Here is a 24849-nt window from a genome sequence, read left to right as displayed (position 1 = left end):
AGCTCATGAACGTGATGGGCTAAACTAAGAACATAACTCTTCTCTAATAGAACTTTCCATTACTCGGCAGCTGGCGACTATAGTGACTCTAGATTAGTTAGAATTAGTCTCTCTCTAATGGTTGTGAAAGAAACTGAACTCTTGTATATGTATTTGGGTGGTTGATATGTGTCAAATGACAACAACTGGCACACTTAGAAGCTGTTAATTTCAAACTTGAAACGTAGTAGTTTATGTAGTATCCAAGCCAAGAAGAAGATGAGTAAAAAAAAGCAACGACAATAAATTTTAAATAACCAGCGATACGCTAAACAATTTATTCAAACTTAAGCAAAGAAGAAATCCTACGCAGAAGCAGTAGCAGGCATTGGAGTTGGACACTTTGTAAAACCTTGGACGTTAAGTAGTGTGTGGTTTTTTCCGGTGTGACCATTCTCCTCAAGTGGTGCACCATCAGCAATGTATCCACATGGCACACGTTCATCATGCAAGACACCAGTTGCGGCTATAGCTCCCTCAATCACTCCGCAATTACCAATCTCAGAGCGGGTCCATCATCTACAGTGGTCTCCAAGGTTGTTAACATCTCTTACGCAGCACCCATATGAGTCTTAAGAACCAAAATACAGATATAGTTAATGGTTGTACTTACACCCTCTGCATAAGCTTGGGAGTGGTGGACGCTGATTGTAGTCAAATATATGTGAAACGATGAAGTTTTGATGCTTTGATGAGAAGTTGAATGGAGACAGCTTCAACTGGAAAATGAAATGCTGCCCACTAGGTACTTTACGCAATGTGGAAGCGGCCTACGTTCTGGGTCTTCTGCACCTTGTTTCTGCCATACAAAAAAACTTACCTTTTCAGTGGTTGTGCTTGTCATGATTTTAACACATTCATTGCAATGGTTACTGTTCAGTACTACCATAAGCTGTACAATATCAGCAGCAAAGGAAATTTGTCATCTGACCATCAAAATACACAAACACCCATTTGTAGTCTGTTGATATGATAGATGGGAAACCATTAAAGTAAACATCGGTGAAGCAATAATAGAGGGTGACATGAGGTTCATGCTGCATCTGGGGTCAGAGTTAAGCTCAACCACTATTAAAGTTTCAAATTTTTGAACACCTTCATACTCTATTGGGTCTGAGGTAGAAGCAACATCACTGATACAGTCCCTGCGGGGTGCAACATTTAAGAGGATTAAGAACTGGAAATATAAAACTAAGTGTCTGACAGACAAATTAAAATTTCAATGATACAGAGGGATATACGTACCGGTCCTTAGTGGTTGAATTTTAGTTTTAGTTTCCTGGACTGCAATCCGTTAAAGACAATCAAAGATTAGCAATAAACTTTTTATTGTTATAAGTGAAGAAGAGAAGAGAAGAATTGATGTGTTTTATTCATTGAGTAATGGTCCCTTTATATAGGATTACAATAGTTTTGAAACAAAGTCTAACTTGGAGTGGAGAACAAATATATCTAGAACTTTCCATATGGACATCACCACAATATTCATAACACTTCTCTTTGATGTCTATTATACCAAAGTGCTTTCAAAACGCCGTAGAGCTGCCTCGTTAAAAACCTTATCATGAAAACCCAATGGAAAAAACCATGATTAAGGGAAAAAGAGTGCAGCGTATAATGACTTCCCCTCATGTGTACATACGTCGAGATCTTTGAGATGATGTAGTCCGATTAGATGAACTAACTTCTTGAAAGTAGCAGTGGTTAGCGCCTTAGTAAATAAGTCAGCGGAATGTCACTTGAACAAAATTGTAGGACACAGATATTGCCATTGTTCTGCAGTGCATGATCTCAAAGGATACAGAATGATGGTAGACTTTCATCTTTGAAATGATAACATTTCTTTTGGGTGTTTATCATTTGTGTGTTCTTTATTGACTCGTTAAAGAAAAACCTAATAGGATGAAAACCATTATAAGGAAAAAGAGTACAACCACACACATTTTCATACTTTTTCCCCTGAAAGCAATATCTTCAGGATATGCATTCCAATCAAATAAATCTCCTTTGAAATTGAGAATATCATAATAAACTCTTTCGATTAGAGTATTCAAGATCTATGGACTTCTGGTCCACAATTCTCATTTGATATAGACAATAATTTCTTGGTCTATTTGGACTTCAAGCCAAATTTCTTACATACATTCTTCTAGACCTTCGCCTCGTACATACAAGTTATTCATTTGTAACTATAAAAATTACTATAATGACTTTCTTTCTTGTCATATGAAATTACATCTTTCAATTATGAAAATGAAAAAAATTAGTAACTTTCTCAAATAACACTCGTAAGGATCTTTTAGATAACATCTCTTATTCTAGATGTCCTGTTTAGAATACATAACAATGTAGTCTTTTCAAGATCTTTCAGAAAGAAATTGTTATAACTCTTCAAGAGTTTTGATTACATTCAAATCAATGATTCTATTGATTCATAATCTCTTGATAAATACCAATGGGTGCATTTCCATATATCCCATAAAATATTTTATTTCAATTTGATCGAAAAGGTAGAGTTCACGGGAACATGATTTCATTGTCATCAATCCTTCATGGATTCTATCTTTCAGGGATTCTATCTTTCAGGGATTATCAGTTTCCAGTGGGTTGTATAATTCAAGTTCTTCCTTTAATGCCAGACTAATAAGGAACTTGAAAGTAGTTACATCTACCACATGAGACTATGTCTCTTCACAATCAATTTCATATTGATATATTGATCTTTCTATGAGCAACAACTCATTTCTATCCCAATTGTTTTACACTTTCAAGTGTATGGACTACTGGTCCAAATACCTCTCTTTTTCACAAGAGTTTGTATCTTTGTCTATTGCTTCTTTGTGATTTGACCAATCATTTATTTATGTACACTTTTCAATAGACTTTGTTTCATGATCCTCTTTCTCATTCATCATATCAACTGCTACTTTGCATGCATAAATATCATCGACGTCGATTTACTTATTGGTTTCATTTTATTCTATACATGACATAACTTATTGAGATCTCTTCATTGTCTCAGATACCTGAATTTCTTTCAGTCATGTTTAATGTCTCATCTGGAGATCATTCAAAAACTTTATTGCCTCGTTTTGACCATTATCAATATATGCTCCTTTTCATATATGAGGATTCTTATCTTAGGAACCAACATGTATACCACGCTGCATGCGTGACTAGCAGTTTGATATTGTTTTTATAGAACATATATTCTTACTGAAGCATTTACAGCTTGTCTTGTGACTTGGTCACTCTATTTATATGGGTCAGTAAATGTGTCTAGTAACTGCTTTACTAAGCCATAATTGAATTATCTTTTTAACTTCTATTTCACATTATCTTTAGTCCGAAGTTCAATGATAATTTATATCAACTTATTTTCTTTTCAAGCTGTTTATTTTCTCTCTTTTTTTGTTGGAAATACTAACTCACTTTTAGCATTCATATAGAGCTTTACTTATATCCTTCAGGGATGGCTCAAGATTCTTAAGTATCAATGGAGATTCATATCCAACATATATTCCCAACCTCATTTGATAACACATCTTAATTATGCTCTATGTGGAGCAACTAGAATGTATATTGCACATCCAACATTCTTAGATGGAAAATTGTTGGTTTATGACCCAATACCAATTACGGGGAGAACTAGTGATTACTTGTTGGCATGATGCAAATTACTGTTGCTCAAAATGTTTAATACTTATCCCAGTAAATTTTTTATAGTCGCCAAAGACTTTAAGACGTGATTTCACCAATATTATAAAGATGCATAGTGGGTGATCAGTTCACCAACATCTTATTTAATCATGCCAATAACTTCATTTGGCTGGTGAAAACCGTATTACCATTTTATCTTATGAGCAAACAATATATGTGAAATCATTAGCAAGAATCTTCTGGTTCTTTAATGAATATTCACATAAATCTCTATGTATCTTTTTGCATCATTACTGAACAAAAATGGTCTAACTGGTTCATGCCAAATATTTTGTAAACTTCTGGTTTACTATACGTTTATCTCCATTACACTAATTTTTGTGTAGTACAATATATAAGAGGCTATAGATACTTTCTCTAAAATACTTATATTGCCTTGAGAAATATTTCTTATCTGAAATGTGAATAGCATTTATTTTGCTTATTGTCTCAACATACGTGTCTCAAAATCCCAGAGATTTATTTTGAGAATGATTCATCAATCTTAGTTTTAGTGCAAACATAATCTTCTGGATGTTTCACTTATCATAAAATGTGAGATTCTTGAAGTCTTCCCCTCGAGATGATAATACTATAGGTTTATTAATCTCGAATGAATCTCATTTTTTGAATCAACAACATACCTACATGGGTCATGTATTCTTTCTCATATCCTTCCAACTTTTGAGACTTATAAGAATATAATGGAATAAGGATTTTAAATAGCATTCTTATGAGCAGTAATATTATCTACTCTTCTGGAGCATTCATATATATCCTCTTGTTAAACATTCTATAAGATTTTACTACCTTTTATTGTACTCACAATAATTTTCGAATCATATCTCTTCTTTATTACCATCTTTATTTTTTCTAACTTCAATTGAGAGTATGAGTTCTAAAAAGAAACTCTTTGGATCTTGACCTTATTTATATCCACATTCATGTCTATAACCACTTTTATGTTCTTTTTTTTTTGAACAGTACTATTTGTGTGGATTTTCTTTCCACAAAATAAATGTCCTATTCTCTTTAAGAGAGCGATCATAATCAACTAGACGTGATTTATCATCTTATTTCAATAGCTCACTATTTTCTGAGTCTTAAGAAGACAATATACAAGTATAAACTTCTTTAATCTTTTTTTTCAATTATGTGTCTGCTGGACAACATTACTTGTGTGAAAATAATATTTTTCAATATATATATGCATCAGTAAAAATTTGCATTTAAACTTAACAGCCAACATAGTTGGGATTTACTTACACACTTCAGGTCGTCTAATCTTTAGATGCCAAATGCATAATGAGCTTTAGATAATTACATATATGTAATCATACCTTTTTCCATTAACTCTCATCATAGTTAAGATTTATTTACAGACTTCAGGTCTTACAATCTTTAGATATAAAAGTTCGTAATGAACTTTAGGTAATCACATTCTAGTGATTTTACCGTTTTGGATTGTTCTAAAGAACTTGTAAATATTTTACAGTCAAGACTTAACTTAATCTTAATACTCTCATATAAATGATGGTAAGGATACGAACTATTTTAATCATATATGATTATGTATAAACTAAAATATATCATAAACATATAAAGCCAAAATCAAATAACAGTCTAATGAACATTATCAGATTCATAAACTCTTTACTATCATGCCATAATAAGGTTATAACCAATCAATCAATTAACTATCACATGAATCAATGATACACATTATAGATAGATAGTACTTATCTCGATGAAGAGTGTAGCGAAGATCAGTGTTCTGAAACAAATTTTTTTTTTTATATATATATATAGCAAGTAGTTAATCCTGAAACACTTTAAATTTGCTCATATAAATATTGCCATATGTTAGTAAACAGTTCAAAACGATTATATATCAAACATATATCTCTAACTAGGTCATCTCAACAGTTTAAAATTGATGAGTAATACATAAACAACAAATAGATCTTGTACTCACATCTGAGTTGAATAACCATAATTTAGACTAATGATTTCTCACGCCTACCAACCATATTCTTGCAATTGTCAAACAAGTCTGATAATTCTCTAAACCAATGATCTCTCAAACCAAAAAATATTTAGCGTGCATAATATTGACACAAATGAATTGAACTATTCAATGACACTTGTCTCTATAATCAAACGATAGAAAAATAAAACATGTTTTGTTATATCGTATGCTATAATTAACTCATAAAATATTCTCTAATAACATAATAATCGTTGCTAAATGATTAAGCACATATTTCTGTAGTCAAACGTCAAGGTATATGTAAACATGAGCTTGAATTTTATCCTAAGTATTAAATTTTATTAGCTAATGAATCATCAAACAACCATACCAATAATTTAACTATTTCTGATTAATAAAATATAGGTCATACTTGGCATGAACTTTATATGCATGAGCTACTATAAAATCAATGAAAACAGGTTACTGAACGTTCATTAAACCATAGTAATAAAATAGCGAATATTAATCAGTGATTCATGCGATACCCATCTATTTTAAAACACTACGCGAGAAATCAACAAACATATATTGAAATAAACATGATGTCTTATAAAGAAAACAATCATGATGAACTCAAAATCATAAAGCATTAACATGTAAATACTTATCTCGTTCTCGACGACATAGACTTAGCGAACGACTTTCGACGGTAATAGATTCGAAAATTAAATATACTCAGATTAGGGTTTTTTACGACTGCTAGAGTTTCGTGCTGATAACGTGTTATAAGTGAAAAAGAGAAGAGAAGAGAAGAATTGATGTGTTTTATACATTGAGTAATAGACCTTTATATAGGATTACAATAGCTTGGAGACAAAGTCTAACCGGAAGTGGAGAACAAGTATATCTAGAACTTGATATATGGACATCACCACAATATTCATAACACTTATGATATACTTAAAGATATCTTAGGCTCAGTTGAGAACAAATACCTTTTCATTTACCATAACCATGTCAACCCCCACAAGCTCTCTAGGATTCTTCAATCCTTGCTTCCCAAAAACGAAGGATCCGAGTGACAACAGTTTCCTTACACTGGCAGACGTTCAAATCAGAAAGAACCAGTTGAGGGTTAGACATAATCATATCGGCTATAGAAGGATATAAATTTGCGAGACAACCAGATGTGCGGATTCCTCATAGTTTAAAAATATTTCATCAATGTGATGTGTTCGTATATCTATACGCTACTTTGTGATAAACTCTTAATGTGCACTATAATGCAGCAGATAGAAACTGCATCAGAGACATTAAAGTGAAGATAGTCATTTAGAAAGGAATTAACCTCTTTATCACCATTGTCCTTCATAGCAACCAGAACTGCTAAAATATTCACATCTATCCGCCACAGGGATATCTTCTTATCATCTCCCGTATTCGGCACAACTAAATCTGCATCCCACAAAACAGAACCTCAACCAACCAAAGAAGAAGAAAGAAGAGAACAAATCTGCAAGACATGATCATTATTGAGTAATCACATATCCCAATACAATCCCTAACCCTAAGGTGCTCACCACTTTCAACACTGAACTTAATTTCAAACAGAAGATTTCTGAATGAACATGGAACGTCACCTGGTAGATTCATAGATCAGAATCGATGACACAGCCATGATTGGTGTGAGGTTTTCTAAGGATTATATTGACTCAGAAGGATAGACTGATGAATCTGACAGAATCGAGAACGGTGTAGATTAGGAGCCTCTGAGAAAGTAATGGTCCATTGAATGAGGGATAGTGGGAGACGTGGGTCGGTGATGTTACAGCCATTGTAAATGATGATTATTGAATGCAAACTACAAACAATTACGACATCGCTTCATATTAGCAATGTCGATCGACAATAGACTTTGTCTAGGGAGATATGTTATTGGGTTTGTATCTGATTTCACTAAGCTAACCCAAGCTGTCAAATAACAAACCTAAATGTATGCAAACCCATACAACTTTTGTCAAAAAAGAATCAGGAGCCGCCACGTGTCTAAAAAAGCCCACTTCTCCCTGCTGATGTGGCGACATGTGGAGAGAGAAAATGTAATTTTATTGTTATAGATTAAATTTGAAAACTCCTATTGAAAAACATAAATCTTAAAACTAAATAGGGGATATTCATTTTTTGTAAACCGGCAAATAGGGGATATTTATAGAATAAAATAAGATAGTTAAATTAGGAATTAGTTTTTTTCACGTTAAATCAAACCAAAATTAACAAAAATAAAATATAAGTCATTTTTATCATTAAACTCAACCCAACGGAAATTAACAAGAGGCTGATGAAAATTAATACTAATCAAAATAAAGATTTTAAAAAAGTATGAAAACAAAATATAACTAGATATAACAAATAGACAGTAAACATAAGAACAAAAGTATTAAAAATGAAAAAAATTCTCTGGATATAAACAAGAGATCTATGTTTATTGTATTCAAATAAATGTGTACAATTATAAAAAATAATATTTCTATGTTTATTGGATTCAGTTAATGTGTAAAATTAAAAAATAAAATTTTACGTCATAAATCTTGTATAATAAAGAGATGTTATCTCTCTCCTGAGCGCGCCACGTAGGCGGACGTGTCAGAAAGTTGAGTCATGTGGGCTCGGCACGTGTCAAGCCTATACGAAACACAACGTTTCATTTAACGCTTTGTTATGTGGGTTTTTTATTTGATATGGACCTTTTGTTTGTTCGATTCAGCCAGCCCAGCAATGAGTTTCTCCAATTGTAAACGCGGCTTCTAGCGTCATTTTTCTATTAGGGTTTTTTTTTGTTGCTTCGCCTCCGCTATTCGAGAATGAGACAAAACAAGAGTTCTGAGAGAGATGTTTCACCTTCTTACTATCAATCTCTACCAGTTACAGATTCCCCATCTTAAATTCCTTCTTAAATCATCACCCACAATCTACCTTGAATGCAAGCTTCTTCATGCAAGAAGGTGGGTTTTCAATTATAAAAAAGGTAAGCTATTTTTGCTATGAATACCATCTTCTCATTCCCTCTAAAAAGGGCAGTAGACTTATACCTAGAAAATGACTAATGCATCGATCTTTCTTTCCGACCTGAATCTTTCTTTCCGACCTGAAGACCGAACAATGCTCCTCCACCGTTCAAGTCCGGTTGATCCGCTTTTGGGAGGCCAGGAGTGGCAAACTCATGGGAGTGGAAAATAATCTAATTCCAAAGATCAGCAGCTTCTTCCCTTGGCTGTCATCCTCTCAATCCGTGAATACACCAAAGTTCCTTTCTGATTTGAAGTCCGGCCGCTTCTCCTCCATCGTCCAAATGTCGAAGGAAGATGAAGAGATGTTGAGGACAGCTTTGTCGGCTTTCAGGGCTAAATAAGAGAAGAACGAGAAGAAGAAGATGGAGGTTTGGAAAAGGATTTAAGCTCAGCTTTGTTGCGTCGAAAAAGAGACCGAGCGATTGGTGAGGTTTATATAATTTTATTATCCTCATCATAATCTTATTTATTCTTCAAATTTTTGTTTCAGCATTTAACAATTGGATTGAACAAAAAAAAAGTTTTCTTTTTTGTTTTGTTCCATAAAAGATCGGACTTTAATGTTAGGCCTAGAACTGAAGTGATCAGTATCACGAAAGACATGATATAATATATGGTTTTGGGGGCTTATATGAGTTATGTGGATCAAAGCTCTTTATTTTTTTTGTGAGAAGAACCATTTCTTCTTCTCGGTAATGTTATACTTGATGACCAAGAAGCTTAGTGGTGGAATTACATATCAAAAACTTGAAGGTTTAGCTGACCCCATGAGGAAAGAAGTTGCTTTGGCTAGAAAGGAGATTGATTCTGTCAATAAATAATTAAAGCCATTGGCAACGTAAGCTCTCTCTCCATTATCATTTCATCTTTGAATCTGCCATTGATAGATTTGTGTGTGTCAGGTTGTTTAAAGCTTCTGCCTCCTGAAGAGCTTGAGCATCTTGATATCTTATAGCGTAAAGAGTCAAGCTCCCCTGTTAAGAAACTTGTGTACCTAACCGGTGCAGATTCAAGCTCTTTTGTTCGTGGGAACGAGATGCGTTTTAATTTGTTTACTGGGAACCAAAATTTTGCTGAGAGAGAATCGTTTTCAGGTCATCACTTGGTAACTCTTACAAGGCTAATAACTTGAGTTTCCTTATCATTCTATGCTTCTTGATTGCTGATTGCTATTTTGTTGTGATCAGGTGAGTGAGACAGTTTCGGTGCACTGTGGGGTTTTCAACGAGAATGGAGGGTTTAGTATTTCGGATGAAGATAATAAGTATATGCGAAGTTGTAAAATTGTAGTCTCCGCATGTGCCTTTGGACCTTTGGTGGGGGAGATAACCTTTACCAACCCATTGGATTGTCTAAGGCATCAACTCAAAAGGTTTGTCAATCTGATTCTCTTGAACTGTTTTAATTTTTGAACACATCTTTAGTCTTTTGTTGAATTGTTCTGTATGCTGCATTCATTCCAATTGAAGTTTTTATTGTGAAATCAGGTTTGCTACGTTGCGTTTTGGGATGATGTTACACTCGCAACGAAGGAAGCAGAGGGTCATAAAACTGGCGAGAATTCTCTTTGGATAAATTCATAGATAATATGAGAAGTTTCATAAAAGCAAAAGCAACAAATATTCATATGCCATAATAGTAAATGGTCATCAAAATCAGTAGAATCAAAGATAATATGTGACATAAATTATTTTGGAAGGTGGCATGCTCACATGCGATATGTATATGCTATTGTTCATCTTTGTCAGCCAGAAAATTACATTGTTATAAATTAAAGAACCTTCTTCGTTTGATTATGAACTGAAGAACCTTATCTTTTATACTATAAAACACAAGTCAATTGGCAATTTTGGAAGTAATAACTGTCACCAATTTTTTTAAAACATTTGTTTTCTATGTTTTTTCGGAAACAAACGGTTGCACAAAAATGAATTATGACAACTATTATGGGAGAATTGCCAAGTGTGACTCAAAACTTGGAGTCAAACCCAAAACAATACCCCAACTTGGGTCAAACGCAAAAGTAACCTAAAAGGCTATTGAAATTACAACTATCCCCTTGTGACCAAACAAAAAAAAGGAATTTTTTTTACGTTTCTACCCCTCGCAAGTCGTCTGTTTAGACGACTTAAAAATAAGTCGTCCAGACGACTTAACTGAAAGTCGTCTGGACAGTTAGTCTTAAACATAATTTAAAAATTTTGTAAAAAATATTTTGATAAGTGAAAAATGGGAATTATGTAATTAACATATGTCTTAGGAGGTATAAATTAAGATATAACAAATTTCAATTGTTTTCAGCATAGATGAGTGAAAGTAGTGAGTCATGATATTCTTTAGTTTATGTTTCATCAACATATGTTGTAGTATTGTATGTGTTCTTAGGGTTAGATTTTGGAAAGCATTAAAACCGTTTTTGAAAATTTTTAAAATTACTTATGCGTGTTCATTTCTGTGTATAGTAAACACTATTTAAGTATAATTTGATTTTATAACGTGGTTAGTTAGTTAATCTAGTCATTTTAGTTTAGGGGTTCATTTTAGGGTCTAGGACGACTTAATATTTTGTCGTCTGAAAACAGACGACTAAATATTAAGTCGTCTGTTGTACATTATCAGCCAGAATAAGTCGTCTAAACCGGACCAAACCTTAAAGTTTACCAATGTACTTTTAAAGCTAACCGGATTATTTACCCAATATATAAGGTGATTTTTTTTTTTGTTTCATTTTTCGCGAAATTCAGAAACCCTAACAGTTCTCTCTCAAAACCCTAACAGTTCTCTCTCAAAGGCGATTTCGAATTCCCACGATTTCCGAACAAACCATCGTTCTCAACGTCGGCTATCTATCTCACTTCATTCTCACCGTTGTCGCCGCAGCTTCTTCTAACCCTAGCGCCGCCGATTCCTCTAAACCCTAGCGCCGCCGATTCCTCTAAACCCTAGCGCCGCCGCTTCCACTATTTCCGAACAAACCGTCGCCCTCGCCACCGTGGTCACCAACGTTCTCACCGCCGCTTCCTCTAAACACTAGCGCCGCCGCTTCTTCTAAACCCTAGCGCCGCCGCTTCTTCTCTGTAAACCTTAGCGCCGTTTCTCTGTAAACCCTAACGCCGCTAAGTCATCAATCTCGAGGAAAAGATGAACATAAAACGTTGTCTCTATCAATTTACTCATTCTCACCGTTTCACGTTTATTTTTTCAGATCTATAACCGCAATGACGAGTACTCCAACTCCTTCTGCGACTGGAAGACTTGTAAGTAATTTAAGTCGTCCGGCTTTGTCTTCCAACTGGACGACTTAGTAGATGACTTAAATATAAGTCGTCCATTTGGAAGACTTTCCAGACGACTTAATTATAAGTCGTCTACTAAGTCGTCTGGACTTATATTGTTGTCTTTGATTATTTTGCAGACAAAAAGGATGGATATTCCAGAACTCCCCCGTAGGTTATACACATCAGGGGAAGAGCCAGAAGCCCACAATAGCATTTCGTATCATACGGATAACAGCAAGTTGCATACTGCTCTTAGGAAAGCTCTTACTGATGACGAATTTGAAGAGCTCAAGGAGTCGAGTTTGGGAGTTTTCATCAAGTTCAAGGAGCAGGGATTTGGTTGGGCTTCAAGGCTGGTTCACTACATGCTCAGTTTCAAGCTGGACATTAAGAAGAAGTATGAGATGTGGTCTCTCGTTGGTCCAGAACCTTTGAGGTTTTCACTGTTAGAGTTTGAAAACCTCACTGGTCTAAACTGCGAGTACATCGAGGACCTTGAGACACCAAAATGTGACGTTACCCCAGAGATGGTTTCTTTCTGGGGGATGCTGGGAGTTCATCTGGAAGCTGGGCCAACTACTGATCAGATAATAGCAGCACTGAAGAGATGCGGGGATTGGTCCAGGGAAGATCGCAAGCGGCTCGCGTACCTCTCCATCTTCACTGGATTCATTGAAGGGAGAAAGTTTTCAACCGCTACACGATCTACTCTGGCAAGGCTAGTGATGGATTTAGAACGGTTTGAGAATTATCCATGGGGGAGAGTCGCGTTTAAGGTGCTGATGGACTCTTTGTGGAACAAAGAAATTGCTGGCTGTTACACCGTGGATGGGTTTATACAAGTTCTTCAAGTCTGGACGTACACAGCTATGCCGGAATTGGGTGCTAGTATTGGTGGTCCCAGAGCAGACAGTCCGTCTCCACCGATACTGGCTTACGAGGGCAGCAGAGGCCGCAGATCAATGAAAGCTGCTATCTTGAGTCAGGTATTTACTTCAATCCAAAAGACTGCGCAGACGACTGGAAGTCGTCTGGAAGGTCGTCCAGCTTGACGACTTATCGGACGACTTATAATAAGTCGTCTGGAAAGTCTTCCCAGCTGGACGACTTATCGGACGACTTAATTTAGTCGTCTGGAAAGTCTTCCATCTGGACGACTTATTAGACGACTTATAATAAGGCGTCTGGAAAGTCTTCCCAGCTGGACGACTTATCGGACGACTTAATTAAGTCGTCTGGAAAGTCTTCCATCTGGACGACTTATTAGACGACTTATTATAAGTCGTCTGGAAGGTCTTCCAGCTGGACGACTTAGTAGACGACTTATAATTAAGTCGTCTATTTAGTATTTTTTTTCAAATATCTAACTCGATTCTTCTATTTACTGCAGACCCGCGTGATCAACTTTGTTGAGAAGGACATTAGTGAAATGTGGCCAAAATGGGACTCTGAGGTTGAGGACCTGCCCGCGGAGAACATCATTAAAGTCATGTATGAGCGGAGACCGTGGAAGTGGACCATGGATTGCTGGGAAGTCACTGGTACTAAGGTCAATACAAAACCTAAGGTTGTGACTCCATCGAAGAAGGCCAAAGAGATGGTTGTGTTGGAGGAGGAGGAGGAGGAGGAAGACAATCCAAGACCTCGGAAGAAAGCTCGTAAAGAGGCTCCTGAAGAGGCTAGAGAAGAGGCTAGAGAAGAGGCTAGAGGGGTGACCAGAGAGGAGTTGGAAATTATGTTCAAGGGCGTAGCTGAGGCTATGAAAAAAGGGTTTAATAAGTGCATGAGGGAGTTTAGGAAGTTGTCTGATAGATTGGAAGCTGTGGAGAAGAAGGTTGGTGTCACCAATCAGGCTACCCCTCCACCTCTAACCAATCAGGCTACCCCTCAAGATAAACAGCCTACCCCTCTTGCCAAAGAAACCGGGGGTAGAAACAAACAGGCTACCCCTCATGCCAATGAAACCGTGGTTAGTAACCAGCCTCCTCCTCATCAAACCAAACAGCAGCCTCCTCCTCCTCAAAAGAAACAGCAGCAGCCTCCTCCTCTTCAAAAGAAACAGCCTCCTCCTCAAAAGAAACAGCCTCCTCAAATCAAATATGTTAGTATCAAATCCAGGGTTAACTAGTTGTCCAGACGACTGTAAAAGTTGTCTGGACGACTAGTTGACCCTGGACGACTTAAACGTAAGTTGTCTGGACGACTAGTTGACCACGGAAGACTTAATTTTAAGTCGTCCAGGGTCAACTAGTCGTCCAGACAACTTTTATTTAAGTCGTCCAGGGTCAACTAGTCGTCCAGACAACTTTTATTTAAGTCGTCCAGGGTTAACTTGTGTGCAACTTTTATTGCAGAGATGGTTGCCGGAGGATACAGCAACCGAGGCGAACTCGGTAAATAAAGCAGATGGTGTCACCTCCAAAGAGATTGTTGCTGTCACTTCCACCGATCACCAACCGAGCCTCGCTTCCACAGATCAACAACCGAGCCTCGCTTCCACCGAGCCAAGCGATCCAGTTTCACAACCGAGCCTGGTTGTATTGGACAAGCGTGCAAAGAGTAAACGAGCGAAGAAACCTGCTCCTACTGTGAGATCTCCTTATATGGCAGAGAAAAAAAAAGATAAAGTGGCAGCCTATAATCCATTTCCGCCAGTAAACAAAGAAAAGTTGAAGGAACTCGCTGATTGGTTGAAAACTGATCCGTAAGTGATTGCTTTACCCATAATAGCTTGATTTAGTCGTCCAAAACTGATTGCTTTTTTGTTTGCAGTCATTATTTAACTAAGATCGAGGACAAACCACGTACATCACCAACAAGGTGGTACCACTTCCTCCGGACAGCCAGAGGATGGCTGGAAGACTGCGTAAGTCTTCTGCACACGATTTAAGTCGTCTACAAAGTCGTCCAAGTAGACTACTTTCCAGACGACTTAAAGATAAATCGTCTGGAAAGTCGTCTACTTGGACGACCACGTAGACGACTTAAATATAAGTCGTCTTCGTCTGGTAACTTCTAACTTGTTATATTTAATATGCAGCATATAGATGCTTGGATTAATGTGCTAAGGCAGAGGTATCAGGAGAACCCACAAGCTTTCAGGAGCGAGCGAATGTGCTTCCTGGATCACAACTTTTCTCAGTCTTGGAGAGAGCAGTATCAGCTCTTCAAAACATCGGAACCTGATCACAAAGGTTTAGGAAGAGTTCTACCTGGTGGGGCGTCGTATTTTTATGACGGATCAATACCTTCATTTTGCCAATCAAACAAGAAGTGGGGGGAGGACATTGATGATATCTATGCGCCAGTGAACTTGGACGACAAGCATTGGGTTGCTATTTGGATATCGATCCCTAAGAGGCACATAGTCGTCTGGGACAGCATACCTTCATCTAGTGTACCAGACGCATGGGATGCGATAATGGAGCCTTTTCTCCAGATGGTCCCTTATCTGCTTGTTGAGTGCGCAGCCACCGACGAAATGCGGGTCAAATACGGGTTGGAGCCATACACATATGAGAGACCGCTGAAAGGTGTACCCACGGCCAACAATGGTGATTGTGGCGTGTACACTGTAAAGTACATTGAATGTCATGCGCTCGGGGGCTCCTTTGACCCTAAAGACTTTGCTAGGTGCAACGCGAAGAAAATGAGGGATAATATGGCGGTGGATATATGGAAGGAGCTTGTTGATCAGCATCTGAAAGAAAATGTGGATGGTGATAAGTTCGTGGGCATGTATGATTAGATTTGTATTTGAACATGATTTTTTAACATGATTTTTGTATTTGAACATGATTTTTTAACATGATTTTTGTATTTGAACATGATTTTTTAACATGATTTTTGTATTTGAACATGATATAAGTTGTCTGGAAGAAATAAGTCGTCTGGAAGGTTTTCCAACTGGACGACTTACAAATAAGTCGTCTGGAAGGTTTTCCAACTGGACGACTTACAAATAAGTCGTCTAGAAGGTTTGGACGACTTATTATAAGTCGTCTGGAAGGTTTTCCAACTGGACGACTTACAAATAAGTCGTCTAGAAGGTTTGGACGACTTATTATAAGTCGTCTGGAAGGTTTTCCAACTGGACGACTTACAAATAAGTCGTCTAGAAGGTTTGGACGACTTGAAGGGATAGTAGAAGGTAGTCTAAAAATAAAATACACTTGAAGGGATAGTAGAAGGTCGTCTAAAAATAAAATACACTGGACGACTTAGTAGAAGGTCGTCTAAAAATAAAATACACTAGACGACTTAGTAGAAGGTCGTCTAAAAATAAAATACACTGGACGACTAAAAATTTAGTCGTCTGGACGGGTAATCAAGACTGGACGACTTAAATTTAGGTCGTCTGGACAACTAGTCAACTGGTTGTGTACATTGTGGTTTCGTATGGCCAGTTTCCTTGCAGTTTGAGCATCTCCGTGCCCTGTGTTTCTTCCTGGGTTTGTGTCCTCTCATCCTAGATAGCTCCAACCAAGATTGCCATCTTGATTTCTTCGGTCTCCCCCGACCACGCTTTAGTTCTGGAGGAAAGCATTCTCGTTCCTCAATATGTTGTGACACGATAGGATATATATTCTCTGAGTATCCTGCATACAGATAATTCTTTGAGTACAGTGGACATACAAGTGTGGAGATATGCAAACCAGCATGTATTCCAGCAGCTATAGCATGAGAGCAAGGTATTTTCTCCACTCCATAGACACCACAATCACACTTTGCATGTTCCAAATCAACCACACAGTCCATTTTGCCACCTTTGACAAAGAAATGCCATCCATCAATTGGTTCGACCGTCATCGTACCCGCTATCTCTTCTCGAACAGCAAGCAAGTATTCAACACCCCCGCTATGTTCAGTTGTGAGACTCAAAGCATCTTGTCTCCTTTTCCAATACCATTTTCCTAACTTCTGCCTTATGAACTCCAGCAGGAACGTAATCGGAAATCCTCTTGCTCGCTTCAGTGCGGAATTAATAGATTCAGCAATGTTGCTTGTTTTTATGTTGAACCTGTTCCCCTTACAATAAACCCTTGACCATAGCCTGACGTCGGCTTTCTCCAAATACGTTGCAAGTTCCGGGTTTGCACTCCGTATCTCAGCCATGTACCGGTCAAAATCGTAAACCGTGTGAGCATAAGCAGCCCCTTTCACCAAGTACATGAGATGTTTCCCTTTAAACTTTTTGACAATGTTATCTTGAAGGTGATAATAACATATTCCTCGGGTTGCCCAAGGAAACACCTTATCACACGCACTTTTAATGGCCTTGTGCCGGTCGGAGACTATCACCAGAGGCTTGTCATGAGATATACAACTAGCCAATTTTGTGAAAAACCATTCCCAAGAAGGTATATCTTCCTCATCCACGATCCCAAAAGCCAATGGGAATATCTGAAAATTGCCATCTTGTGCGGCTGCAACTAACATAGTTCCTCCATACTTTCCACTTAGGTGAGTTCCATCCACCACAATGACCCTTCTCTGATACTTAAAACCTTTGATAGAAGCTCCAAAAGAGAGAAATAGATACTTAAATCTTTTCATAGAATCAAGTTCTATCGCCGTGATAGAATCAGGATTTGCAATGGAGATTTGCTCGAGATATGATGCCAGACGCGAATACCCTTCTTCTGCTGATCCTCTCACCAATCTTTGTGCATATAACAGTGCTCTGTATGAAGTGGTGTAATCAAGCGCCATGCCAAACATGTTCCTCATTGCATCAGTGATATGCTGCGGAGTTATCCCATCAATGATTCCAACACGATCAATGAAAAGACTACCTACATACTTCGGAGTACAGTGTCTCCGCTGAGCGATTCGGTCTCCCGCTGAGCATAAATGTTTTTCCACATACTTTGTTACCCAAAACGTGTTTGTCCCATGTTTGACACTCGCTCTGACCTTCCATCCACAATAGCTAACCGGACATGTTGCCACAACGAGAGTTTTCGTTGATTTGTATAATCTGAAAGAAAACTTACCCCTCACTGCTGCCAACCGCAGCTCTGAAAGCAGTGCACCCTTGCTAACAAAACTCTGGTTGACATAGATACTGGTACCATTCGATTTTCCTCCTTCAATAGCATTTGTCTTAGCATATGTCTTTTGGATTTCTTCAAAACAAATATTATCATCATCTTCCTCGTCCTCATCTGGAACCTTTCCATAAAGACTGTAATCCCCACCATTCTGATCCGTTTCACCAACAATAGAATTATCAGCATCCTCCTCCCCATTTTCCTCCTCCTCATTATCACCAACATCTTCAAAACATTCATCAGCTTCATCATCATCACCAACATCTTCTTCCCATTCACCAGCTTCATCATTATCACCAACATCTTTTTCCCATTCACCAGCTTCATCAATATCCCTTTTCTCTGAAACCGTTTCGACCTTGCTGCGGCTTGATACACAAAGACATACTCTATGGGTTTTGAGTATCTCCAGCAAGTTTCGAACTTGTCTATCACTTGTAACATGAATGGGAAGACTGCCTGGAGCCATCATCATTTCTGCTGGTAATGAGTAGCTAATCTCCACACTCACTGTTCTCATGTCCAGGTTATAATCTTCTTGAGCCATTGCAACAAGTTCAGCATGTGTTGAATCTTCATTCAATAAAAACAATCTTGCTCCTTTGAGATCATCAACCACAAAATCCCAACGGAAATCTCTCAACAACCATTCTCCATACACTGCATGTAACTGAAAAATCATCTGCAAATATTCAAAATAAAACACATTAGTAAACATAGAGAAAATGAAGAAGTTCAATAAACATTGCCGCAGACGACTTAGCATTAAGTCGTCCAGAAGACTTAAAGGTAAGTCGTCTAAAGAGGTCACTTTTGCAATTGAAAATTAAAAGGGACGACTTAATTCTAAGTCGTCCGGCTTTGTTTGTTAAAAAAAAAACTTCAGACGACTTATATATAAGTCGTCTACGAGAAACGGGCTAGTTTTGCATTTGACCGAATCGTGTCAGATCTTTGACTATTTCTGGACGACTTATAATTCAGTCGTCTCTGGGAAAGTTAAAATTTCAATATTTTATGAAAACTTGACGACTTACGTGTAAGTCGTCCTAGGTTAGTTTTGTAATTGAAAAATAAAACTTGAAATTTAACTTTCTCCAGACGACTTAGATGAAAGTCGTCCAGCTAAACGACTTAATTTAAGGTCGTCCGGGATAAGCAAGGTTTGACCAGAAAATTGGGAAAAATTCTGGACGACTTTGCTTTCCCCGGACGACTTTAAATTAAGTCTTCTGGAGGGACGACTTTATATTAAGTCGTCTGGTTAAAGTTAAATTATGAAGTTTTATTTTTCAATTACAAAACTAACCTAGGACGACTTACACGTAAGTCGTCAAGTTTTCATAAAATATTGAAATTTTAACTTTCCCAGAGACGACTGAATTATAAGTCGTCCAGAAATAGTCAAAGATCTGACACGATTCGGTCAAATGCAAAACTAGCCCGTTTCTCGTAGACGACGTATATATAAGTCGTCTGGAGTGTTTTTTTTTAACAAACAAAGCTGGACGACTTAATTTAAGTCGTCCGTTTGACCAGAAGACTCATTAGTAAGTCTTCTACGCGAACAGATCTTGAAAAAAAATTCAAATTCGTACCTTAAACTAGGTGAGATGACTTCGTTTGCACACAGGGTCTTCTCCAACCACCCAGAACCTCAAACGAAAGCAACCGTAAGTCAAAACGAAAGAAATATGGCTCTGTCAACCATAGCCCATATTTTGAATCAAAAGCTTGAGTTTTTTGGATGAATATAGAGAGAAAGTGAAAGAAATGTTGTTTTTAGTTCATAACAATTGAAACAGAGAGAGTGTAAAGAGATTTACGTGCATTAAAGGGTAATAAAAGCTCCAAACAGTTCGTACAAGGTTGTTGCCACTATTCATTGCAGTGGCAATATTGTAAATACTTGAAGAAGATGAGGTTGAGACAGTAAAGAAGCCATTTTTGAAAAAAAAAAAAAAAATGTTAATGGCATTTTCGTAGATAAAATGCAGGTGTGGGGTTAAAATCTCAAAAAAAAAGGAGTCAAAAGAAAATGTTAGTTTTCTGTTTGACTCCAAGTTTTGAGTCACTTTTGCAAAAAGCCCCAACTATTATTTCCCATGATCTCTTTAACCGTTTTTATGTCCACTATCTCAATTCATATTGGAATTACATAAATAGCGCCTCTGGAGCCTCTGCCATGAGCAGACTGGGGACGGGCATACGCAAAAAAACGATCACCAAAGTAGCGCCATCTCCACGAAAGAGAATCTCAAGAAAAATCCCTTGTAAAGAGGCGAACCATAATGGACAGGGACCTTCTTCTTCAGGTCCTAGTAATATTCCAAAAGCCCCCAGGCCTCGTGCTGCTCGCGGAGGAGCTGCTAAAAATCCAGCTGCACCAGCTAAGACAAAGAGAACGGATTTTCGGGATCCGTCTTCTCTTCTTCCTTAAAGATGGTAGCTTGGAACTGTCAAGGAATTGGGAATCCCTGGACAGTTCGTTGTTTCACAGAGATCTGCAAAAAAGTAGACCCTGATGTATTATTCCTCTCTGAGACAAAAAATTCCCACAAGGTGATAGCTAAGAAACTTGATAAACTGGGCTTTACAAACTTGCGAACAGTAGCTCCTCAAGGGATTGCTAGTGGAGGATTAGCTATCTTATGGAAGGAAGGCTTAAACTTAACTATTATCTCCTCTTGTAAGAACTATTTTGACACAAAGATATGCTATGAAGGAAAGTTAAGCTACTGTACTTTTGTTTACGGTAACAATGATAAGAAACAGAGGAAACGATCCTGGGACTTCCTCACTTCTCTAGCCCTGATCCGTGATGCAGCCTGGTTTGTTACAGGAGACTTCAATGACATTACATGCAATGCGGAGAAAACTGGAGGGACAGAAAGACTAGAAACCTCTTTTGACGACTTCAGAACCTTTCTCTCCGAAGGGGACTTATATGACTTGCAACATGAAGGTGATCCATTGTCGTGGAAAGGTAAAAGAGGAACCCAAACTGTCCGGTGCAGACTTGATAGAGCCCTCCCCAACAGCACATGGGCAGAAGAATACCCTTCTGGGAGATGCGAGTATCTCCGGTTCGAAGGCTCGGACCACAGACCTCTAGTTACATACTTTGATCCCCTGCATAGAAAGAAAAAGAGCATTTTCAGATATGATAGACGTCTAAATCACAATGAAGAAGTCTCAAAGCTAGTGGAAGATAAATGGACAGAGGAGGTGCATTTACAGGTGAAGCTAAAGATAGACAAATGCCGAACTGCAATCATCCTATGGTCCAAAGAGCAACAAGTATGTAGCAAAGCTCACCTGGAACGTATCAAAAGAGAGATAGAAGAGGCAATGGTGGCTGCTCAACCAGATGAAATACTCCTCAAAAATTTAAACACTGAACTCACCACCGCATATAAGGCCGAGGAGGAATTTTGGAAACAAAGAAGCAGGCAGCTTTGGTTAAATTTGGGAGACAAAAATACAGGGTTCTTTCATGCCTCAACAAAGAGTAGAAAGACTATGAATAAATTCTCAATGCTAGAAGGAGCAGATGGAGAACCTGTTTATTTGGAGGAAGAGATCACAAGCACCATTGTGAACTACTTTCAGAATCTCTTCACAGCCACCAACGAAGACCACCTGTTCATCTCAACAACACTTTCAGAAGCGATACAGCCATGTGTCTCGGATGAACAGAATGCTTACCTGATCAAACTACCACTGGCTGCCGAAATAAAGGAAGCCCTCTTCTCCATCAATGCGGAAAAGGCCCCTGGCCCGGATGGCTTCTCGTCTTGCTTCTTCCAAACCAACTGTAATATAGTAGGCCCTGACATCATCAAAGAGGTCCAAGAATTCTTCACTTCCGGCTGTATGCTGAGAACCATAAATGAAACACATGTGAGGCTAATTCCAAAAGGGAGGGAAGCAAAGAAAGTACTGGATTACAGACCTATTGCATTGTGTAATGTATACTACAAGGTCATCTCAAAAATCCTCACTAGACGCCTCCTGCCTCTGCTCAAAAATGCCATAGCTGAGACCCAATCTGCATTTGTTCCAAAAAGAGCCATATCAGATAATGTTTTGATCACACACGAAGTACTACACTATCTCAAGACATCAAAGGCTCAAACCCACTGCTCTATGGCTATTAAGACTGACATGAGTAAAGCCTACGACATGCTAGAATGGAGTTTCATACAAGAGGTTATGAAAAACTGGGCTTTCATCCTAAATGTGTCAATTGGATCATGCAATGCATAACGTCAGTGAGCTACACCTTTATTGTAAATGGAGCTTCTCGGGGATTTGTCAAACCAGGCAGGGGCATAAGGCAGGGAGATCCCCTCTCCCCCTACATTTTCATTCTATGTAGCGAAGTTCTTTCAGGACTGCCGAAGTGCACAAAGAAGAGGGAAAATAAAAGGAGTTAAGATTGCTACCAATTGCCCTAGCATTAATCACCTGCTCTTTGCAGATGATACAATGTTCTTCTGTAAAGCTAACAAGACTACAGCCCTAGCTCTCAAGACTCTAATCAAGACGTATGAACGTGTCTCGGGCCAGCTTATCAATGCACAAAAATCATCTATTAACTTCTCCAGACGCACCAATCAGACAACAAAAGATCTCATGAAGCAACTACTAGAAATAGACAAAGAGGGAGGGATTAGAAAATACCATGGGCTCCCGGAGAACTTTGGCAGGAAGAAGACGGATTTGTTTGCTGAGATAGTGACCAAAATCAAGATAAAATCTGTCAGCTGGTCCACCAAATTCCTATCAAAGGCAGGGAAGATGGTGATGCTCAAGAGTGTTCTGTCCTCCATGCCAACACACTCTATGTCTTCCTTCAAACTCCCACAAACCATGTGTGACATGATCCAAACTGTCCTGACAAGATTCTGGTGGGATAATGAACCTGAAAAGCGCAAAATGTCATGAGTAGCATGGAAAAAGATGGCAAGACCAAAGAAGAAGGGAGGCCTGGGGTTTAAAGATCTTACCGCCTTTAACGATGCTCTTCTCGCAAAGATCAGTTGGAGAATCTTGAAATCACACTCCTGCCTCTTAGCACGCTGCCTCCTTGGCAAGTGCTGTCATGCCTCATCTTTCCTATCTTGTAAAGTGGCTACCTCTGCCTCACATGGTTGGCGTGGGATCCTTATAGGCAGAGACCTATTACTAAAGCAGACAGGTTGGATAGTAGGATCAGGGACCTCAATCAATGCGTGGAACGACCCATGGCTATCCTTCTCAGAAGTTCTTAGACCCATGGGCCCTCCCCCTGAGCATCTGCAATCACTAAGAGTCTCGGATCTGCTCCTTGATGACTCCTCTAACTGGGACCACGCTAAGATAGACCGCTTCCTGCCGTTCCATAAAGAGCAAATTTTGAAGATTAAAATCAGTGGTGAGGGCACATAAGATTCACTCTAGTGGCTTAAAAATCCATCAGGCATCTACACATCACGCTCTGGATACCGAGTCATCACGGAAGAACTTCTCCCTTTACCTCCATTAGCCCCAGAGACAACGCTTGACTGGTTTGCTAATGTCTGGAACCTTAAGACCTCCCAAAAGATAAAAATCTTCATCTGGAACTCCCTACATGGTGCTCTACCAGTAGGAGAACAATTCGCAATCAGGCAAATCCCACTTCCTAATCAATGCCCAAGATGCAGAGCAGAGGAATCAATAACACATGTGCTCTTCACTTGCCCTTTTGCTACAAAAGTCTGGGATCTAGCACCATTTTCATACCTTTCCATGCCAATCTAGTGGAGAATACGCTCTCAGGACTTGAGGCCTCAAGGAAGATTCCATCTCTGCCCCCTGTAGGTTTAGCTGCAGGATCGCTCTCATCTTGGATCGTGTGGTCCATCTGGCTCTCCAGAAACCAACTTCTCTTCCAACGCAGAGACTTCACCCCAGAAGAAACTGTAACAAAAGCGATTACAGATGCCAGAGAATGGACTCTGGCGCAAAACCATCCTACCAACGTCTCCCCTGGTCAGCGGATGATCAACCTCGAACCAAACCCTAATCGACCGGCCCATTCCTCGATCTTCATAGATGCTGCTTGGAATCCTTCAACGGGTTGTGCAGGTTTCGGTTGGATTATTGATGATCCAGTAACACCATCCCAACATGCAGCGACCGAGACATTTGTCTCATCGCCCCTAATGGCGGAAGCCTTGGCTCTTCGACAAGCCATAATCTTCGCCCTCAACACTGGAATTCGATCGGCGGTGCTCCACTCGAACTCCCTCTCGCTTATCAAGATGATAAGAAGTAAAACTTTTGTCCTGGAGGTCTACGGCGGCCTCCACGACATCTTCTCGCTTTCTAATTTTTTTTCTTTCATTGAGTTTGTGTTTGTCCCTAGAGCTGCCAATGATAAGGCAGACTCTGTAGCCAAACAGGCTCTGTATGCACTAAACCACTTCTAAATTAAATCAATTTCGGTTTGCACAAAAAAAAAACTACAACTCTTCTCTTGAAATCAGAGTCCGTTTTCAAAGTGGGTCGCGCAAAAGTTTTAATTGTGACTTTGGGTCGGCCCAAGTGTTTATTTGAGTTTTGCATACCTAAGGGAGTGAGAAATAATTGATTACAATTTTGGCCTTTTGACCCAATAACTTTCAACTTCTGACCCACATAACTTAATTTTTTAACAATTAAAAAATGACCCTAACACTTTCGGACCCAACGAAAAGCAGGTCCGCACACGT

General features: G+C 38.6%; 1 long non-coding RNA gene across 1 annotated transcript; it reads right to left on the bottom strand.

The window, feature by feature from the left end:
- Positions 1-259: 259 nt before the first annotated feature.
- On the bottom strand, positions 260-8780 carry LOC125584006. The gene is made up of 2 exons (XR_007321017.1): positions 7059-8780; positions 260-6808 (listed from the first exon to the last, which is right to left on the bottom strand). It is a non-coding gene; the product is annotated as an uncharacterized LOC125584006 (long non-coding RNA).
- Positions 8781-24849: the final 16069 nt, after the last annotated feature.

This window comes from Brassica napus, chromosome C3, assembly GCF_020379485.1.
Source record: "Brassica napus cultivar Da-Ae chromosome C3, Da-Ae, whole genome shotgun sequence".
NCBI classification, from domain to species: Eukaryota; Viridiplantae; Streptophyta; class Magnoliopsida; order Brassicales; family Brassicaceae; genus Brassica; species Brassica napus.
Note: the sequence above shows the minus strand (reverse complement) of the source record. Positions and strands in the feature narration are given on the sequence as shown.